Raw genomic sequence first — 19,117 nt, 5'->3', positions numbered from 1 at the left:
TGTGGTGCCCCGTAGACTCGTGCACGTTCAGTCTTATCAGGTACCTGTGGCAGCCTCTGCTATGGCCGTGCCAAGTCCACCTCCCTGGCAGCCCCACACTGCCCTGCTTGCAGCAGCAGCCCCAGCAGGGCAACTGCAGGCAGAGAGCTGGCACCCAACACGGGGGCTCTGGGCATAGGGGAGAGATGGGCACCAGGGAAGGGTTCCTACTGGAGGAGTTGAGTCTGATGGTCTGATGGTGTTGAGATTAACCAACTCTAAGCAGGCCATTTTACATAGAGTGCTGGCACCCAGTTCGGTGTTATCCATCTGAGGGTTTGGAGTCTCAGTGTTCTGGGAGTAAAGTGCTGAAAAGCTGTGGCACCTGGGTGTCTAAATCGTTTTCTTTTTGACAGTCTTAGGCTGTTCTGTTCCTAGCCGTCAAAGTCACGGTGGTGGATCTGACTGGATGGAGTTGCATCACAAAGCAGGCGTCAGCCTAAGCAGCATTAGAGACCTGTTCAATATGTTCGTTTATCATTTGCAATGAAATGTCTTTGTACCTCACAGCAGTGGCAAGTCGTCAAAGTAGGGAGGAGAGATGATGGGTGTCTTGGTGTGAGCCCTGCAGATGGGTGAACATGGTGGTTGCAAGCCAGTGCTTTGCTTTCTAGTGCAACAGAGCTGTTCAACCTTATGGCATATCTGGTTTGCACTGTGTGAAGATGAATTGTCATGGGCCACAATGAAGAGCTGAAAGGACCCCATAATAAATGTAAAGGGAGCACTTTGCTACTGAAAGGGAAAGGGGGCCTCATAGAAACCAAAGCAAAGGGTAGTTACAGGTAGTTTATGTTGAGGGGGCAGAGGGGGAACAAATCATCATATACAACATTATATATGGTTTATATGAGTAATACAATTTATTTAGTTGTTTTTTTAAATAAAATCTGGGAAAGATATAAGATCATAAAACTGTTGGGATACCAGACTTTGTATTTCTGAAAGAAATGCATTGGTCTGGTTTGGTGACAGTGGTTGCCATTCTCAGTAAGGCCATTTTTGGTTGTTGTGAGTGACAGGTGTGCACTGGGGCCAAACTGAGATTCACTGCCATGATGGCAGGGGATGGCTGCAAATTTCACTTCTGCTCCATCATCGTTCTTAGTGACGTTCTTTATGATTAGGCTGTGAGTACTTTGGGTTCTCTTGATGATGCAGGTCTCGCTTTCCTGTAAGACTTTACTATTGGGTAGTATTGGGTTTAATACTGGGTGATAAGGAGGTTATCAGGAGTACCCAGCATGGGTTCACCAAGGGGAGGTCGTGCTCGACCAACCTGGTGGCCTTTTATGAAGAAGTCACTAGCTGGGTGGACAGGGGGAGGGCGGTAGATGTAGTCTACCTTGATTTCAGTAAGGCTTTGGATACTGTCCCCCATGACATCCTTATAACAAAGCTGAGGAAGTATGGGATAGATGAGCGTACAGTGAAGTGGGTCGAGAATGGGCTGACTGGCAGAGTGCAGAGGGTTGTTGTTGGCGGTGCGGTGTCTGGCTGGAGGCCTGTAACAAGCGCCGTCCCCCAGGGGTCTGTGCTGGGTCCGGTCTTGTTCAACATCTTCATCAACGACCTTGATGGGGGATAGTGACCACCGTCAGCAAGTTTGCTGATGACACGAAGTTGGGAGGATTGGCTGACACACCTGAAGGCTGTGCTGCCATTCAGCGAGACCTGGACAGGCTGGAGAGCTGGGCAGTAAGAAACCGGATGAGGTTTAACAAAAGCAAGTGTAGAGTCTTGCACCTGGGTAGAAATAATTGCATGCACCGGTACAGGCTGGGGGAAGAGCTGCTGGAGAGGAGCTCTGCTGAGAGGGACCTGGGCGTCCTGGTGGACGACAGATTGACCATGAGCCAGCAGTGTGCCCTTGTAGCCAAAAAAGCCAATGGCATACTGGGGTGCATTAAAAAGAGTGTGTCCAGCAGGTCGAAGGAGGTGATCCTCCCCCTCTACTCTGCTCTGGTGAGGCCTCATCTGGAATATTGTTTCCAGTTCTGGGCTCCCCAGTACAAAAAGACAGGGATCTCTTAGAAAGAGTCCAGCAGAGGGCCACTAAAATGGTGAAGGGCCTGGAGCATCTCCCCTGTGAGGAGAGACTAAGCAAACTGGGTCTGTTTAGCCTTGAGAAAAGAAGGCTGAGAGGGGACCTGATCCAGGTCTATAAATATTTGAGGTGTGGGGGGCAAAGTGTTGAGGCCAGACTCTTTTCAGCAGTGTGTGGAGACGGGACAAGGGGAAACAGACAGAAACTGGACCATAGGAAGTTCTGCACTAATGTGTGCAATAACTTCTTTATGGTGAGAGTGACAGAGCACTGGAACAGGCTGCCCAGGGTGGTTGTGGAATCTCCTTCTCTGGAGATATTCAAGACCTGCCTGGATGCCGAGCTGTGCGACGTGGTGTAGGGAACCTGCTTTGGCAGGGGGGTTGGACTCAATGGTCTCTGGAGGTCCCTTCCAACCCCTACAATTCTGTGATTCTGTGAATATCATGGGGTGGTTTGGATGGGGAAAGACTACCCCTTTGAATGACCTTTTGTCAGGGCATGTCCTGGGATTCCTAGGATCCTCAAAATGCAGCACTGCTTCTGTCACTGAAAAATGGGGCCCTGTGTGGCACGGAGGGAGGGTCCATGAGTCCCTGGCCCACCTGACTGAGTATTTCCATGGTCTTAGCAAAGACATACTTACAACTTGAGAATGACAGTTAGCTGCGTTCATGGTGGCATGGCCACTGCTGATGGCCTTGAACTGTCTGAACATAACTGAAGAGGCTCAGGCTGATGCAAATCAGCTATTGAATGACAGTGTTGAAAAACTGGAAAGACAGGTGGCAGTTTTGATGGGGAAAAAACCTAATTCAATCATTCTCCTATGGAAGATCAGTAACATCTCTCTGGAAGACCATGAGGACCCTGTACAAGGAAATCTGTATAAAATGGACTCTGTAAATGAAGGCACTAAAAGGTCAGATTTTGAGGTTTCATTTGGACTAGATCTATTTGAGATCTGACTGATTGTAACCCAAAAATGAAAAAAAAAATTAAAAAAAAATGCAGGATAGGCTGGTGGGAGTGCCCTGACCAGTGTCCACCCCCCCAAACCCTGCTGCCCATAATACAGCAGCTGAACTGATGGATATAGTACAGTGGTTTAGACAGAAACCAAGAGAGCATGCCAGCATAGCTGCTCTGGTTATGGGACATGGAGGCAGAAAGTGCTGTGGTGTATGGACTGGAAATTTCAAAACTGACATCCATTACTACTCACCCTGCCCTCAGGCAAAGACTGTATGCTCTGTCCAACATAATGAGGATAGCCATTTGATCAGTGAATGATTTATGGCTGTGTGTCATATAACATGGCCAAATAAGAATGACATACCATTAAATATCAGCCTGTGGTCCTCTATGGAGGACTAACAAAATTATATTAGAGAATTAGGCATGAAAGAGGCAATCTATGAAGATGATTTTGAGAGCCCAGTCAATAAATTTTTCATCAGGAACGAGGGATCTCATCCTACAGCCATCACCTTTACATCAGTATGGGTCTATGTTATCCATACTGAACCCCCCAGTGGCCCTCAGGTGCTGTAATACAACAGGCTGCCCAATTGATGAGGAGACAAGAGTGCCTATGGCCAGATGCAGGCTCTGAATGGTGGTGGAAAGGTCAGAGAACCATCTGCTGCCATGACATAGGCGTCCAGCCCCTAAGGTAATCCAGTCTGGACCCATTAGGGTCTTGAGACAACAAATGTTTAAAGACCAGATTAGAGCAGGAGTTCAGTTTAAAAAGATCGATGGACAGCATAATCAGGAAAAAATATCTGTTAAACAGGCCCAAGCACTGAGTATTTATAGTCCAACCTTTTCAGCCAAACTAGATGTGAATGTAACTCAAGAAGGGTCTGGATGGGGGCTCTGGCAGAGCCAGAGTTCTTTGTGAACCCCTGTGAGGTTTTGGTCACAGGTTTGGCATGGAGCAGAATAAAGATACATCACAGTTGAAAAGCATTTATTGGCTACCTATTATACACTACAGGTGGTAGAACCAGTAACTCAGATTTCAGAGGTTATCGTTAAACAACAAGGCCAGTCCAGGGGTGGGTAAAAGATCTAACACACATCTCTATGATGGGGGTGGCCCAATGACAAGCAGTGGTGCGCTCAGTTGTTCTGCTTGCCTGCTCCTCAAGGAGTTAAGAGAAATCTATGCCTGCTGCGTGTTCGAGTGCATGCGCAATGCCATGTGGAGGGCTTATCACAATAAAGATTGGCGGATTTGCTGCGTAGACCGGTCAGAACTCAGATCTGCGTTGTGCTTCCTGCGGCACCAAACGCCCAACAGTGGCAGTTCCGTGTATTGGCCAGCAGGTGGCAGCAGAGACCACGGAAAGAACGTCTGCGGGACAGACCCTGGGGATCCGTTCTCTTTTGATTATAGGGGAAGAACACAAAGATGGAAGAGGAGGGAAGGGGGAAAAAAAAAGAAAAAAAGAAAAAATCAAACCACAGCAAACAAATAAAAACTTCTCCAAACGTAGCAAACGTGAATCTCTGTCAATAAATAAATGAGTAATTGAATTGATGTCTGTTTCCCCTCTCCCCCGCTCCCCCCAACTTCCGAGATGAAAAAACACCTGTTATCAATTGGACAGATGCACACAGTGAAGCCAGGGATGGTCTGAAACGCAAAGCAGCTGAGCAGCTTTTAGAAGAAAACAGAGTAGTAACAACTTCTGTACCTACATTCACCACTCTGAGATCCTGTCTGGGTCACCCAAGGCTTGTAAATAACCACTGGGTCGGTTCTGATGTCGAGTGATTTGTTGTCAGTTCTCTCATGGTTCTCCGGTCAGTTCTCCGGTGCCAGGATCTGCCACAGGGCATTCTGACCACGGGCATCATGTTTCTACGCTGCCGCCTGCATTTAACAGGCAATGGGACTGCCCAGCATGTGCAAGGCAGCACCTCTTTCACACCACCAGAATGTTTAAGGCTGTTGGGATTGTTGTTAGCGTCCCATTAACACTGGGGCTAGAGATACCCTTAGGATTGACATTACTATTAGCATTACTTTGATGGTGCCCTATCTGGGTCATTTCCAGGGGATGTCAGGAGTAAGGCACAGTGTCAGGAGAAAAAGAACAGACTCTGTTACTTTATAAAAGTGATAATAGAGAGAGTTCATTGGAAAAAATACAACTCTTAAATAATACAAAGCATGCTTCTGATTGGATGCAGGCATCATCTAGGCTCTGATTAATATTACTCTTAAGGTAAAGATTATTGTTACCATAATGATTGTTTTTGGATTATGATCAGGGTTAAGGTTCCTTTTGCTACAAACTTCTAGCATCATTTTTGTTGTTACATTTGGAGTTAGAGATGATTTTAGAATCAGGGTAAGGGTTAGGATTAGAGTTACATTGCGGGTTAATGCTGTTATCTTTACAGCTCCTGTGAGGCTTGGGGTCTGGGTCAGGTGTTTAAAAATGAAATGAAAAAAGCATAAAAAAAATATATTGAAAGCTTCAGATTTCCTTAATCTTTGTGGGAATCATATATTGTGCAACTCAGATCTACCTCTTTATGCAGTGACTGCCTGTAAATTTGCTAGAGCCCAATATAATATGGCCTTGTGCTTTCCACTAACTCACCTTCATTTCATTTTCATTACATTTGCTTGGTAGTCAGATTTTGGTGTGTGGATATTTTAAAACAATCTAACTGACATTGGCAAAAAATTAAAAATAATAAAAAAATGCACGACAGCATCAATTGTATCAATTTTTATAGATAAGATAAAGAAGAGCAGTTTCCCTTAGTTTTCTGTGCCTCTTTACTTTCTTACCCTCTCCCCTTGTGTGAGAAACTCTCAAAGTCAAAGATTTCTAGTTAGGCAAAGATGGCAGCGATAGCAGCAGTGCTTATTCATTACTGCAATACTGCGCGCACATCCCCTGTTGGCAAGGGAGAAACTGCACACCAGACAGTGACATTAATTCTGTTCTATGCCCTAAACCCAATGCAGGTGATACTCTCATGGCTCTCATTGGTTGAGCATCTCAGGCTCACAGACTCCTCCAGACTGTTGCTAGGATTCATTTCCATAGAAGGTCAATTACCAACCTCTTGTTTTTAGGTCTGCCTTGTACTTTTCTGCGGACAGAGAAGGGCAATGTTTCCAAAAGTCAGTACATTCATTCTGTCCTGTGCTGGGCTCTACCCACCCTGTGTATTTATCTTGTGCTTGTCTCAATTCTCCCCATGTCAGAATGCCCCCAGTCTGAACTTAATTCTGTTCAGCAACTTTCTTGGTGAAAAAACTACTTAACACAGCTGTTTTACAAGAGGGTTATACATTCAGTTAGGGCCTACACTATGTACTGAAAATACTGGAAACCTCCACTGCAAAAACACAATCTACCTCTCCCATCTGTGCAGCCTTGCAGACCCAGAGCATGCCAGGTTATTTCTGCTTTCATAGCATTTCCATGCTGTAGGGTGAGCAAAAGGTTCTGCTGCTTGATTCTTCTGCAAGAGCTGCCTACCGGCAAATGGTTGCAGGGATGGAGGATGTGACAGAAAGCATTTGTCTCCACAAGAGCAGAGTTACATTCAGTGCAGAGTGTGAGAGTCAGGTTGGTGTGGAAAAGCACTGACACGCTGGGGACGATGCAGTGCTCACATGTCTAACACTCACAGACATTACTGTCAGAAGGATGGTGCTGTGTTGTGCTTCTACCTTTGGCAGCCCCTGGAGAAATGCTGTGGCACACAGAACACCTTTGTATTGCACTGACTGCTGCCATGCAGCATGGATTTAACACACCAAATCCAGAGGAGCATGACTGCATCTAACTTCCCTGAGAAAAACTACTGTAGCTGAAGAGATGAGGAGGCAGCTGCTCATCTGCATAACAAGCAGCACTGCCAGACACTGGGCCAGGTGAGCACCTCCTGCTGCAGCGTGATGATGACAGGGCTGGAGATGATCTGCAAAGCCATCTTAAAAGTGGGAGACATGAGTCAACATGGCAGGAGGACAGAGGTGTTAGGGAGCAGCCAAGGCATCAAAGAGTATCAAAAGGCTTTAAAAGGTATCACAAAGCGACAGCCAGGAAGACTGGGATTATCATGAGCAGCAACCTGGATGCTAGAGATTATTTGCTCCCATACAAAATGTCTTGCTGCAGACATCCCAAAGTCAGGCAAAATGGGAACCCAGAGCTCTGCCTGCATGAACCCCACAGCCAGAGTGTTGCAAGCTGAGCTGCCTTGCTGTTTGTTGCATTCATCCCAATCCCTGTGAATGAAGACTCGGAATGCAGCCAAGGTGATGACTGAGCATGAGAGTGACTTTATTCAATAAAAGACAGGAGGACTTGAGAGGTCAAGGGTGAAGATGGGACTCCTCTTGTCAAGATGAGAGTGGCTCAGAGCTGGTGCTGCTGCCTGGTGCCTGGGACTGGCAGCCTGACTCTAAGTCCCCATCTAAGATGCTCAGCTTCACCTCACTGATGCTGACCTGCTCCTGCATGGTGGTGCTGCTGTTGGGGCACTCGGGCTGTGCTTGGGGTGGGCAGCACTGCAAAGGCGCTGGGTCACAATCCAGGCAGGTGACTGTGGTGTCTGGCAGGCTCAGGTCAGGAGCTTCAGCAGAGCCAGGAGATATGAGAGCATGAACGTGGATGAGCCGCTCGTGTCCATCACTGTTACCATGTGGAAGGCTGTCATCCGAATTGCAGCGATTCGTGCTTAAGAAGAACTCTCCATTGATGGAAACACACTGCACATCACTACTTGGTTTGGATCTTTGGGGTTGACAAGGGCTCGAATCACCTAGGAAGGCATAGAAACACAAGGGTTAGTGTCAAACATTTGCAAGTTGAATCATGAAAGGTTGTTGATACTTGGTAATAGAGTGGCGGCAGGAAGAAGCAAATAGGCTTCAAGCAACAGAGCCACTGTCTTGAAAGTGATCCTCATTCAGGTCCAGCTCGTGTGTTGTTTCACTGTAATCTGCTTCTTTGGGTCTACCTAGTGGGCAGCAGCACTCGAGCTGTTACTGATATCATTGAAAAGAACTGGAGACAATTGTTCTATTACTAAGAGCTTCAAGGTGTCTAGAAGCACAAATAGAAACCAGCAGTATTTCATCACTTCACCAAAAGGAAGGTCAAACACCTGAGCTGTGAAGAGCAGTTACAGAACCTATGCATAAGATCACACCAGGCATAGTTTGTTCTAACAACAGTTATGGCACATAGTCCATTTCCTTCAATATTCCCAAAATGAAATGATGTGGAGCATTACAGGGAAAGAAACACTGCACACAGACACTATGACCCTGATTATACTCAAGCAGCAAACTTAAAGCAAGTCAGAGTTTTTGATTCCAGGATATTTCAGGACCTATCATGTGTGAAATTCAGTTACACAACAGTGCCTAGGTGCCTGCGTTTCAAGCAACTTTCAGATCACAGCCATGTAAAATAAAAACAAATTCAGTGCAGAAATAGCAATCCTGTACCTTAATACTCATGAGATTATCCATTTTTTACAGCACTCTGACTAAGTTCTAAAACTTGCTCATCCCAGTTCACTTCAGCAAGTTCCACCAATTCAAGCAACGCAGTTCTGAGATCCTGTGTATGTTGTGCAGATAGAATTGAACAGTGCAGAAATAATCTCTGACAGCTTTAATAGCTCCGTTCTGCTTACAAACTCTCAGTCCAAAACTATTCTCAGTTTTAAGGAAATGAACACCTGAAGCAGTTGGATCATCTGCCATTTGCCGCATTCTGCTTCTTGGCATCATGATTAGCACAAAGGGTTTTCTGCTGTCCTGCAGAGATGGACAAAGTCCTGCTTACAAATGGACCAAGTTTCAGTGTACAGCAGAGTTTGTACCAGATTAAAAAGCCACGTCATTCAATTCATGTGCTCAGGTTGTTATGCACTCCCAAAGGAAACAGAACTAACTGTTGGATTCTGAAGGCAATCTGTGGGGTCCTACATTTCCTCCTGATTCTGGAAGAGGAAATTCTAATAGCAAATGCAGAACTTTGATCTTTGTAGACATGAGAAGAGCTGGCATTTAGGAACATTCATTTCAGGGAAATCAAATGATGTGTCTATATTTTTACTACAGATAGTATAGGGAGCAGTCAGTTGAAGAACCAGATACAAAAAATCCAGCCCATTGGCAAGAAAATACTTCTCCTTAAATTCTGTATGCTATCATGGTACAGAATTAGGCTACAGTGCCACATAGGCCAACCAAGTGTAGAACCAAATCCACAAAATACTGGTAGACAAAGCAGCAAAAACAGGGACAATATTCAGCAGACAGGCCTTTCTACCCACAGCTCAGCATGTTCTGCCATCCGAAAAGCAAGGCCTCTTGTCAAGCTCAGCTATTTCCCTTCTCAGTGTATTCTAGCACCACTGATACCCACTGGTATCCTCCTGTAGAGTGCCATCATATTGTCATCATCCAAAGGAAAAACCCACACAGCAGAGCATACAGCACTACACCCATGCTCCAAATATCCACCTGAAAAACAAAAAGACAAGCTTACAAACCTGAAGCACCTCAAATGGCTTCCTGACAGACTGGATTGTCTGCCCTTGCCAAAGCCCACATATAGCCCATGAAAAGCTGGCTCTTTCCCTCAGGAAAAAAAGCCTTATCGTCCCAGAGAAAGCATATAACCCTCATTCAATTGCCCTTCCACTCAGCTTAGAGCACTACTAAAACCAGCATCTTCACCTTAGCTCATCACACTGCTGCAGTTCCTTTTACAAGGATTTCACTGGCAAAAATTAAATCAAAGCCATCACAAGGGATTTAGCACAGTTACGTGTTACTGGCTACGAGAGCTGTCAGCACAGTCACCTGTCTGGCTTTGCTGCTGTTCTATTTATGTAGAGGCACAACAAGGTTCAGACACCTCACAGTGTAATTCTCACTTTGACTGTAAAGAAAAAGGAGGCTTGAAAAGCAGCGTGTGGAAAACAAAGAAACAAGAATTAGAACAACAGTGGGGCCATGGCACTTGTAGGAATTGCTCCGCCTTTAACAGCGATTCAAGAAGGATGAGGGCATTCCAAACCAAACCAGTTTGGACAGATTAACAACTGCAAGTAGTAGGTTCCAAAATTACAGACATGAAATCAAAGCTGGAAAAACTCTTTGCATTTACATCTCTCAATTTTTAGTACATTCTGCATTACAGTGCAAACAACTCTTCACATACAACTTGGAAGCTAAAGACAAGTCTGACAAAACAGACTGCACAGAAATGATGGATAATTAACAGAGCAAATTGCTCTTTCAAAAACTTAGTAATAGAAAGAGATCTCTGAAGTTGCTGTTTTGTAGAGCCCCAAAGCAGTCACTTGAGGCAGTTCAGGATTAGCCTGACAGAAACCAGCCAGCTGTGTGAGCTGAGACCAATTGCACTTTTCTACTCTGTGGCCACTGACAGCTTCTGAGAGCTACCAAGCGATGCAACCTAGCAGAATTCAGAAGGGAAACCAAGAGAGCCTGCCTGAGGTCCACTGCCTTTAAATGCTCTGTGGAGAGGGAAGGGAAAGAGGGGAAAACAAACACCGCTCTACATCCCTCTGAGCCAATAGACGCTTTGCCCTGGATTAGCTCTGGTGCTGCATAAGCTGGGCTTCCTCAACATGTGTTCAGGCGGTAATCAAGGCCTGCCTGGAATAACACAAAAACTAGAGAGAAATGTTTGCTTTAACAGAGTTTATGTCTTCTGATCATAACACTTCAGAAGCCTCAGAGGCTTCTTCTCCTGTGTATATTTTCATTCATCTTATATTTTGCTTTCATTCAATGTGACCTCTCTAGGCAAATATTGTCTAACACCATGAGTATCACATAAATGTGCAGATCTCAAGCTGCTCACTTATCTAGTACCCTTGGCATGATGCTTTATTTTCCTCAGCTATTCATCTAGATTGTGCCTGTTGATTGTGCAACAACAGCCTGTTGGTCTCGATTACCTGTGAGAGGCTCTAAATTTGGCCAGGAAAAATCATTTGAGGATAAGTAATTATCTGGGACTCAGTAAGGCAGTCTTCCCATGCTTTCATAACAGCAGAGATACACACACACACAAACTCATGGAACCCCACTGCTTTGCACAATCCTGTGCACACTCACATGTGTCATGCACTGATTTCCCAGCCAGTCCTCGTAGGGTCTCTTACTTAGGACGGGAGTGCAGGGGAGCAGCCAGAAGCTGTTTGCATTCCCTGCTGTCTGCTGGGCAGCTTTGCTGGAGATGCTTGGGTTGCTTTGTTTTTCCCTGGGAGGTGGGAAGGAGCTTTGGGTTGGAGGCACATCCCGTGCCAGAGCATCCCGATGGCACGTGTGGGGCACTGATCTGCAGCAGAGGAAGGGGAGGAGGTCCCAGCACAGCTCTGCACCATGCTCTGCCACACTGGGCAGCTTGTTCCTGGCTCAGCAGCACCATCAGACAAGAAGCAGGGAAGGAAATCAAGGATGGGGGGTACTATCAAACGCAGTTAGTGCATGCCTGTGCAGGACAAACAGACCCAGATCTTGTGGGTTGTTCCTGCTTTTGTAGCATTCGTGTGCTGTAGCTTAGCAAAAGGTTCTGCTGCTTGAATCTTCTTCTGCAAGAGCCACCTACCAGTAAATGTCTGCGGGGATGGAGGATGTGACAGAAAGCATTTGTCTCCACGACAGCGTAGTTACACTTGGTCTAGAGAGTGTGAGAGGCAGGCAGCACTGCCTGATGTTGGTCAGGGCGAGCTCCTCCTGCCGCAGCACGATGATGGCAGGGCTGGAGATGATCTGCAGGGACAGCTCACAGGTGGGAGCCAGGAATGGACACGGCGGGAGGACAGAGGTGTTAGGGAGCAGCTACGGCATCAAAGAGCATCAAAAGGCCCTGAAAAGCATCACAGAGCTACAGCCGGGAAGCTTGAGGTTTTCATGAGCAGCATCCAGGATGCTAGAGACTATTTTCTGCCATACACAACGGCAGCAGAGCTCTCGCTGCAGGCATCCCAAAGTCAGGCAAAATGGGAACACACCCAGAGCTCGGCTGCGCAAACCCCACAGCCAGAGTGTTGTAAGCTGAGCTGCCTTGATGTTTCTTGCACTCATCCCAATCTCTGCGAATGAAAACTCGGAATTCAGTCAAGGTGTTGATTGAGCACGAGCGTGCCTTTATTCAATAGGAGAAAGGAGGGGGTGTGAGGTCTGAAGGAAAGATGGGACTCATCCTCTCTTGTAATCATGAGAGCTGCTCAGAGACCATGCTGTTGCCCAGAGCCTGGGACTCGTGTCCTGATTCTGTGCCCCCCTGCGAGATGCTCAGCTTCTCCTCGGTGATGCTGACCTGAGCCTGCATGGTGGTGCTGCTGTCGGGGCACTCGGGCTGTGCTTGGGCTGGGCTGCACTGCAGAGACATTGAGTCCAGGCTGGTGCCTGAGGAGTCTGGCAGGCTCAGGTCAGCAGCTTCAGTATGGATGGGATGAATGAGCGCTTCAACGATGATGACATTCTTCTCTTGATAGCTGATGTTATACGGAAGGCTTTCATCTGAACTGCAGCATCCTGTGCTTAGTAACAACTCTTCATTGATGGAAGATGCGTCATCGTAACATGCCCTGCGTCTTGGGGATATACAAGGGCTCGGGTCACCTAGGAAGGAGTAGATGTACAGCGGTTAGTGTCGAATGTTCGCAAGATGAACCATGGAGATTCTTGCCATTTGGCTATGTAGTGGTGGTGGGCAGAAGCAAATAGGCTTCTAGCAACAGTGTCACTGTCTTGAAAGTGATCCACGTGCAGGTCCAGCTCTTGTGTTGACAAGAGACTCATTTGGGAAAGACAGGTGTCAACTGAAGATGTCAGGCATGGACTTGAACGCCAGAAGGAGGTACAAGCCCACTGAAAGCATGAATTCTACCTGTGTTGCTGACAAGCAGTGTTTTGTAAGCTGGATTTGCACCCTTACCTGCCAGGACCAAGACTTCAGCTTCAGAGGGCTCCCTGGCACTGCTCTGCAGTCGGCGTTTGGCCACAGGGGATGGTTTGCCCAGGCAGAAGCAGGAACACCAACTGCCAGCTGCTGACTCTGCCCTCTTACTGGGAGAACTCATTCTGCAGAGAAAACAGAGCATGCTGTCAGATGTGGTGCAGGGTGAGGGAAGAGCTGCACCGAGCCCTGGCCAAAAGTTGCCTGTTCCGGGCATTGCCTGCTTTCTGCTGAAACACAGCTTAGAAACGCCCTCTGTTTCAAACAGCAGAGGATGCTTCCATTCCTACAGCTCAGCCCTCAAGTCCTGTTGGCTAAATACCTCTCAACGATGTCAAGCAAGGACATGGATCCGGAGAATGTCGGAGGCTCAGGCTGCTTCGCTCTCCCGGGGCTGGCCTTCACCAGGGAACGAAGGCGGTTGATGAGCTTGCCCCATTTCTTTGGCTCTGTGCAACAAAACAAAGAAACCAGTTCATTTCAGGCCTGGCTCGGTTGGACGAAGCTGAGCGCAACGCATTCGACAGAGCATGTAACAACGGGAAGAACATTCCCAACAAGGGCACGCAAGAATGGATTTTCCCCATCCCTGGAGGTGCCCAAGGAGCTTAATGCAGTTCTCTTTCTAAGCTTGCTGAACTTGGGCATAAACAAACCCACTGAAAGTAGCGTTCTGACCCTATTTGACTAACTCGCGTTGTCAAATGTAAATTACGCACCTGGCTTTGGCAATGAATTGAGGAGGGAATAGGGAACTTTTCCGCTGATGAGTTCCATGCACTCACCAGGGAAAAGCCCAACCTGTAATTAGAACAAAAAGACAGGTGAGCATTAGCCCGAGCCCAGAGCCAAAGGGAAGGTCCACTGACAGTGACACAGGGCAACTGTTTGCATCCAGCAGCCATCCTGTGCAGGCAGAGCAGCTCCAAGCTGAGATTCCCAACTCTACTGAAGTTGTGCTCTCTAGTCAAAAACGTGTGTCTACCTCAAAGCCACGCTTGCCTCTCCCCCAGGGGCTCAGCCTGTTGATATGTCCTCATATCAACAATGCTCACCAGATCTCCGACCTGCAAGAGATTGAAACATCAATCCCAGATTCAGCAAATCTGGTAGGAAAACAAAGCAGAAAGGACTGCCCTCTTCTATGCACAACAACAAGGAACGCCTGGAACTGCTTACCTCCAGAGAGAGCTCATCTGGCCCCTGGGCAACGTGGCTCTTAATAACATGGGCTGCCGCAATCGCTGGTACGTTTAAAGATGACAAAGCACGCACCAGCTGCGGCTTCTGCATGTTATCAGCCAGCAAAACAGAGCACAGGCCGTGGTCAGGAGCTGAGGACAAACCAGGAGGATTTCAAGGTGAGGAGCACGTCTGCAGAGAAAGCTGCAGCAAATGCGCTCCGTCCTTATCAGGAGCACTTCAGAAGGAGTTGCACGTCTCATAGCTCTGGAGCAGCACTTCTTCCCTACCCTTCACTACTCCAAGCAGCTCCAACAAACTTCTCAGAAGAAATCCAGGCCAGCACAGACCTGGCAGACCAGAACCAAGTGCAGCTTGTGTGACGGCAGTGCCCACTCCTTGCTTCCACCCTGCTCCAGCAGGTTAAGGAGTCTGAGCCTCACTGGCCTTTGACAGCTCAAGACTTTCAGCACCTCATGCCGACATTTCTCACTAAGATACACCTCACGCATTGAATTCTCTTCTCACTACCTCCTCCCAGTCCTCCCCTAGGAACAGAAACCATTCAGATTCTACAGCAAACTACAGCATCTACCCTGCAAGAGCACACTGAACCACCTGCAACAATGAAACATGGTTTTGGAGAGTGGGTCTGAAAACACACCTTTAGACAGCTGTCTCCCTGTAGCCAAATAGAAACCAAGCAGCAAAAGAAGAGTCCAGCCTGAAACATGCCCATGCTACTAGCCCAGGTTTTTCACAGTCAATGCAGAATCCATCCTGTTCTTGAGGTAACAAATGACCAGTGAGTCTCCCCTTGCTCCACCCCTTCTCCTTCAAAGCCAGAAAAAGAAAGAAAAAACAAGCAGAAGAAACCCAGACGTACCTTTCCACACACAAAGCAGAAAGTGGAACAGCAGTTGTCTCCTTCCTGAGACATGGTGGGGAGCATCCCAGAGGAAGCCCAAGTTCTTTGCTTCTCTCCACAGGGACTTCAAGCACTCTTGGCAAGAGCTGCTTTTGTTCTTTCTTCAACTGCTTCCATCACCAGAATCTCCTTTGGAAAAGGAACCCTAGAGAAAGAATCAGCAAATGAAAAAGAATGAGCAATAACCACTTTCCCAGCTTTCTTCTGACATGCGATTAAGACTCTTGACTCGGGCAAGGTCTTAAAATCAGCTGGTTACAAGAACTGTCCCAAAATATATCCAGCTTCTGTACAGCTGCCGTTATTTCTGACAGCAAGTGTAATCACAGAATCATAGAATGGCCCGGGTTGGAAGGGACCTCAAGGATCATGAAGATCAATCACCTCCCTGTCCCTGCTGGCCATCCCCTCTTCTGATGGAGCCCAGGGGACCATTCGCTCTCTGAGCTGCAAGAGCACGCTGATGGCTCACGTTCTGTTTTTCATCCACCAGGACCCCCAGGTCCTTCTCTGCGGGGCTTCTCTTAAGGACTGCTCCTCCCAGTCTGTAGAAATGCCTGGGATTCCTCCAGCCCAAGTGCAAAACCTTGCACTTTGCTGTGTTCAACCTCATTAGATTCACCTAGGCCAAACTCTCGGTTGAGCTCCCTCTGAATGGCATCCCTTCCTTCCACTGCGTCAGCCGCACCACTCAGCAAACAGCAGAGGGTGCACTCCATTGCATCATTGGTATCACTGATAACCATGTAAAAAAGCACTGGTCCCAAGACAGATTCCTGGATGACACCACTTGTTATCGGCCTCCACCTGGACATCGAACCACGAATCACCACCCTCTGTCTGTGGCCTTTCAACCAATCCCTTATCCACCAGGTGGTCCACCTGTCAAATCCACATCCCTCCAGTTTAGAGATAAGGATGTGGTGGAGGGCCATGTCAAAGATCTTGCTCAAGTCCAGGTCAATGACATCTGTTCCTTCCTTTTGTCCACAAATGCCATCACTCCATCATAGAAGGCCACCAGACTGGTTCGGCATGGCCTTCCCCTGCTAAAGCCACGCTGGCTGTCTTGGATCACATGCTCATTCCTTATGTGATCAAGCATGTCTTTGAGGCGGATCTGTTCTTCACCATCTTCATCACAGTTCTACATTTGAATCAAATAATTGGTGTTGCTGTCACCAAGAAAACCTCTTTGTCTTCTACTCCTGCTGCACATCTGTGCTTTCACCAGAAGCAAAGGGAGAGGCCACCTCCTAGATCCAAATTTTAAGAAACCAACACCCAATAGGTGTCATCTGAAGTAAAATAGCAGAGAAATTAAGATGACTCTTCTGCATCCAGCTTGGATCACTCCCTCACTCAGGCACACCACCATCAGATCAAGGAGATGCTGCCTTCAGCTTTGAGACTGTATGGGAAATCACAGCTTGAACCTCTGATTAATCAGCTGAGGCAAGTGTTGGGTCAGCTGCGGGAGCACAGGTGAGAGTAATCTAGCTGTGCTCCCAGAAGGGGTGGACCTTGACTCCACCTCCTCTGAGACCTCATTTAAAGGCTGACCACCACTGAGGCAGCATCTCTTGGAGATTGCTCCCCAGTTGAAACTGCCTCAGCTTTCTGGTCAAGGTATCGATATTGGTGAGTTTTCCTTTGCTAACAACCTTTGACTATTTACCACCATCTTGGTTAACATCTTTTTATTAGCCACCCTTCCAGAGACCATAAGGGTTTGGGCTTCCAAACTCTCAGCAAGCATTTGGATCAGCCAGCTTCCTGCTGGGGAGCCCCCTGCATCACTGCTGCCTCCTTTCGTACTGGACCTGCAGATGCTTCAGAGCTCATTAGCATGGACTTCCTTCCTCCCCTCAGCAGCTGCTCCTGCACTCACCTTCATTCCTACTCAGATACCGGCTGCTTCCAGCACCAGCTGACCTGCAAGACACAGAAAGGAAAGGTGGGAGTCATGCAAACGCACAAGCCCAAGGCTGCGTCACCACCACGTATGGCAGCCTCGGGAAGTCAGCTGCAACTACAGCCTTTGTCAGAATGGAAACAGGAATCGTCAATTCAGTGTGACTTCTGAACTCATTGCCACCATCAGAAACAGGCACTGAAATCGCTCACTTCACTGCAGCTGGTTACCTCCAAATTCTTTTACTTTTAGGAAAATGTGGACACGGAATTGAAGGACACTAGAAAAGTGACATCTACTTCCCCGTAGGTGGTTAAACTTGGAAGCAGGACTTGAGCAAGAAAAGCTTCTCAGCTCAGAATCACAGAATTATCAAGGTTGGAAAAGACCTAGAAGATCATCTGGTCCAACCATTGCCAATACTTCCCGGATAAATCATATTCCATACATCACATCCAAACGTTTCTTGAACACTCCCATTGTCGGTGACTCCACCACCTCCCTGGGCAGTTCATTCCAGTGCCTGACTACCCTTTCTGAGAAGTAATATTTATTAATGTCCAGCCTGAATCTTCCCTGGCGCAGCTTAAAACCATTCCCTCTAGTTCTATCACTGATTACTTGAGAGAAGAGGCCAACCCCCAGCTCACTACAACCTACCTTCAGGAAGTTATAGAGAGTTATAAGGTTTCCCCTGAGCCTTTTCTTCTCCATGCTGAACAATCCTAGTTCCCTCAGCTGCTCCTCGTAAGTTTTGTGCTCCAGACCACTCACTACCTTCGTAGCTGAAGACGTTCCAGAACCGCAAGGTTTTCTTGCATGGAGGGGCTCAAAACTGAATAGGTCAGACCTCCTTCTCTCCATCATTGCTGTCACGTGGAAGGCTGTCCTTGAAACTGCAGTGACTCATGCATCCTAACTGCACTCCATTGATGGAAGCACACCGTGCATCATCGCTACTTGCCGGTGGGTTCCTGTGCTGGCAAGGGATAGATTCACCTGAAAGAGTAGATACACAGCAGTTAGTGTAAACTTTCACTATCCAAGGAGGCAAAGGCTTGGTGCTGCCTGTCAAGCAGGTTTCAAGCAGCTTGCGAGACTCATTTGGGAAAGACAGGAGTCAACCAAAGATGTCAGGCACGGGCTCGAATGCAGGAATACAGAAAGAGGTACAAGCCCACTGAAAGCATGAATTCTACCTGTGTTGCTGACAAGCAGCTTTTTGAAAGCTGGATTTTCACCCTTACCTGTCAGGACCACGACTTCTGCTTCCCTGGCACTGCTCTGCAGTTGGCATTTGGCCACAGGGGATGGTTTGCCCAGGAATAAGCAGGAACGCCAACTGCCAGCTGGTGATTCCTTCCTCTTTCTGGGAGAACATGGTCTGGAGAGAGAAAACAGCATGTTGTCAGTCGTGGTGCAGGGTGAGTGACAAGCTGCACCGAGCCCTTGATGACAGTTGCCTGCTCCTGGCAATGCCTGGTTTCTGCTGAAACACAGCTTAGAAAAGCCCTCTGTTTCAAAGATTCATTCAGAGATGCTTCCATTCCTACAGCTTAGCCCCCAAAAGTCCTGCTGGCTACATTCCTCTCAACCATTTTGAGCAAGATGCAGAGCATGTGAGCAAAGGCTCAGCAGCAGGAAAGGACAGGAGCTGGCAGGCGTAACTGCTTTCTGAGGAACTGGGCAGCCATAAGGGAAGCTCAAAAGCATCTCTGACTCTTACGTTAACACCTCCTCGGCCTCAGCTCACTGCCATCTTTAATTTCTAGTGCCAGCAAGTCTGACCAACAGCTCTTCTTACAGGAGAAGTGCAATTGGTTTCAGGTGCGTGGCCCTGAAATCTGGAAAACCCCAGCGTTTCCAGGTACAGGCAGCACAGACCAAGATAGACACTAGCGTGGCTTTCTGCATCTTGTGACTGCCTGCCCAACCAGGAAGGAAATGCACCCTTGTGTGGCTCCTCTGAGCCAGTAGGGCAACTGTTTTTTAGTTGAGTGCTTGGA

This window comes from Coturnix japonica, chromosome 32 (assembly GCF_054131305.1).
Source record: "Coturnix japonica strain WE chromosome 32, WE-NBRP24, whole genome shotgun sequence".
In the NCBI taxonomy this organism is placed as follows: domain Eukaryota; kingdom Metazoa; phylum Chordata; class Aves; order Galliformes; family Phasianidae; genus Coturnix; species Coturnix japonica.
This window is presented reverse-complemented; position numbering follows the sequence as displayed.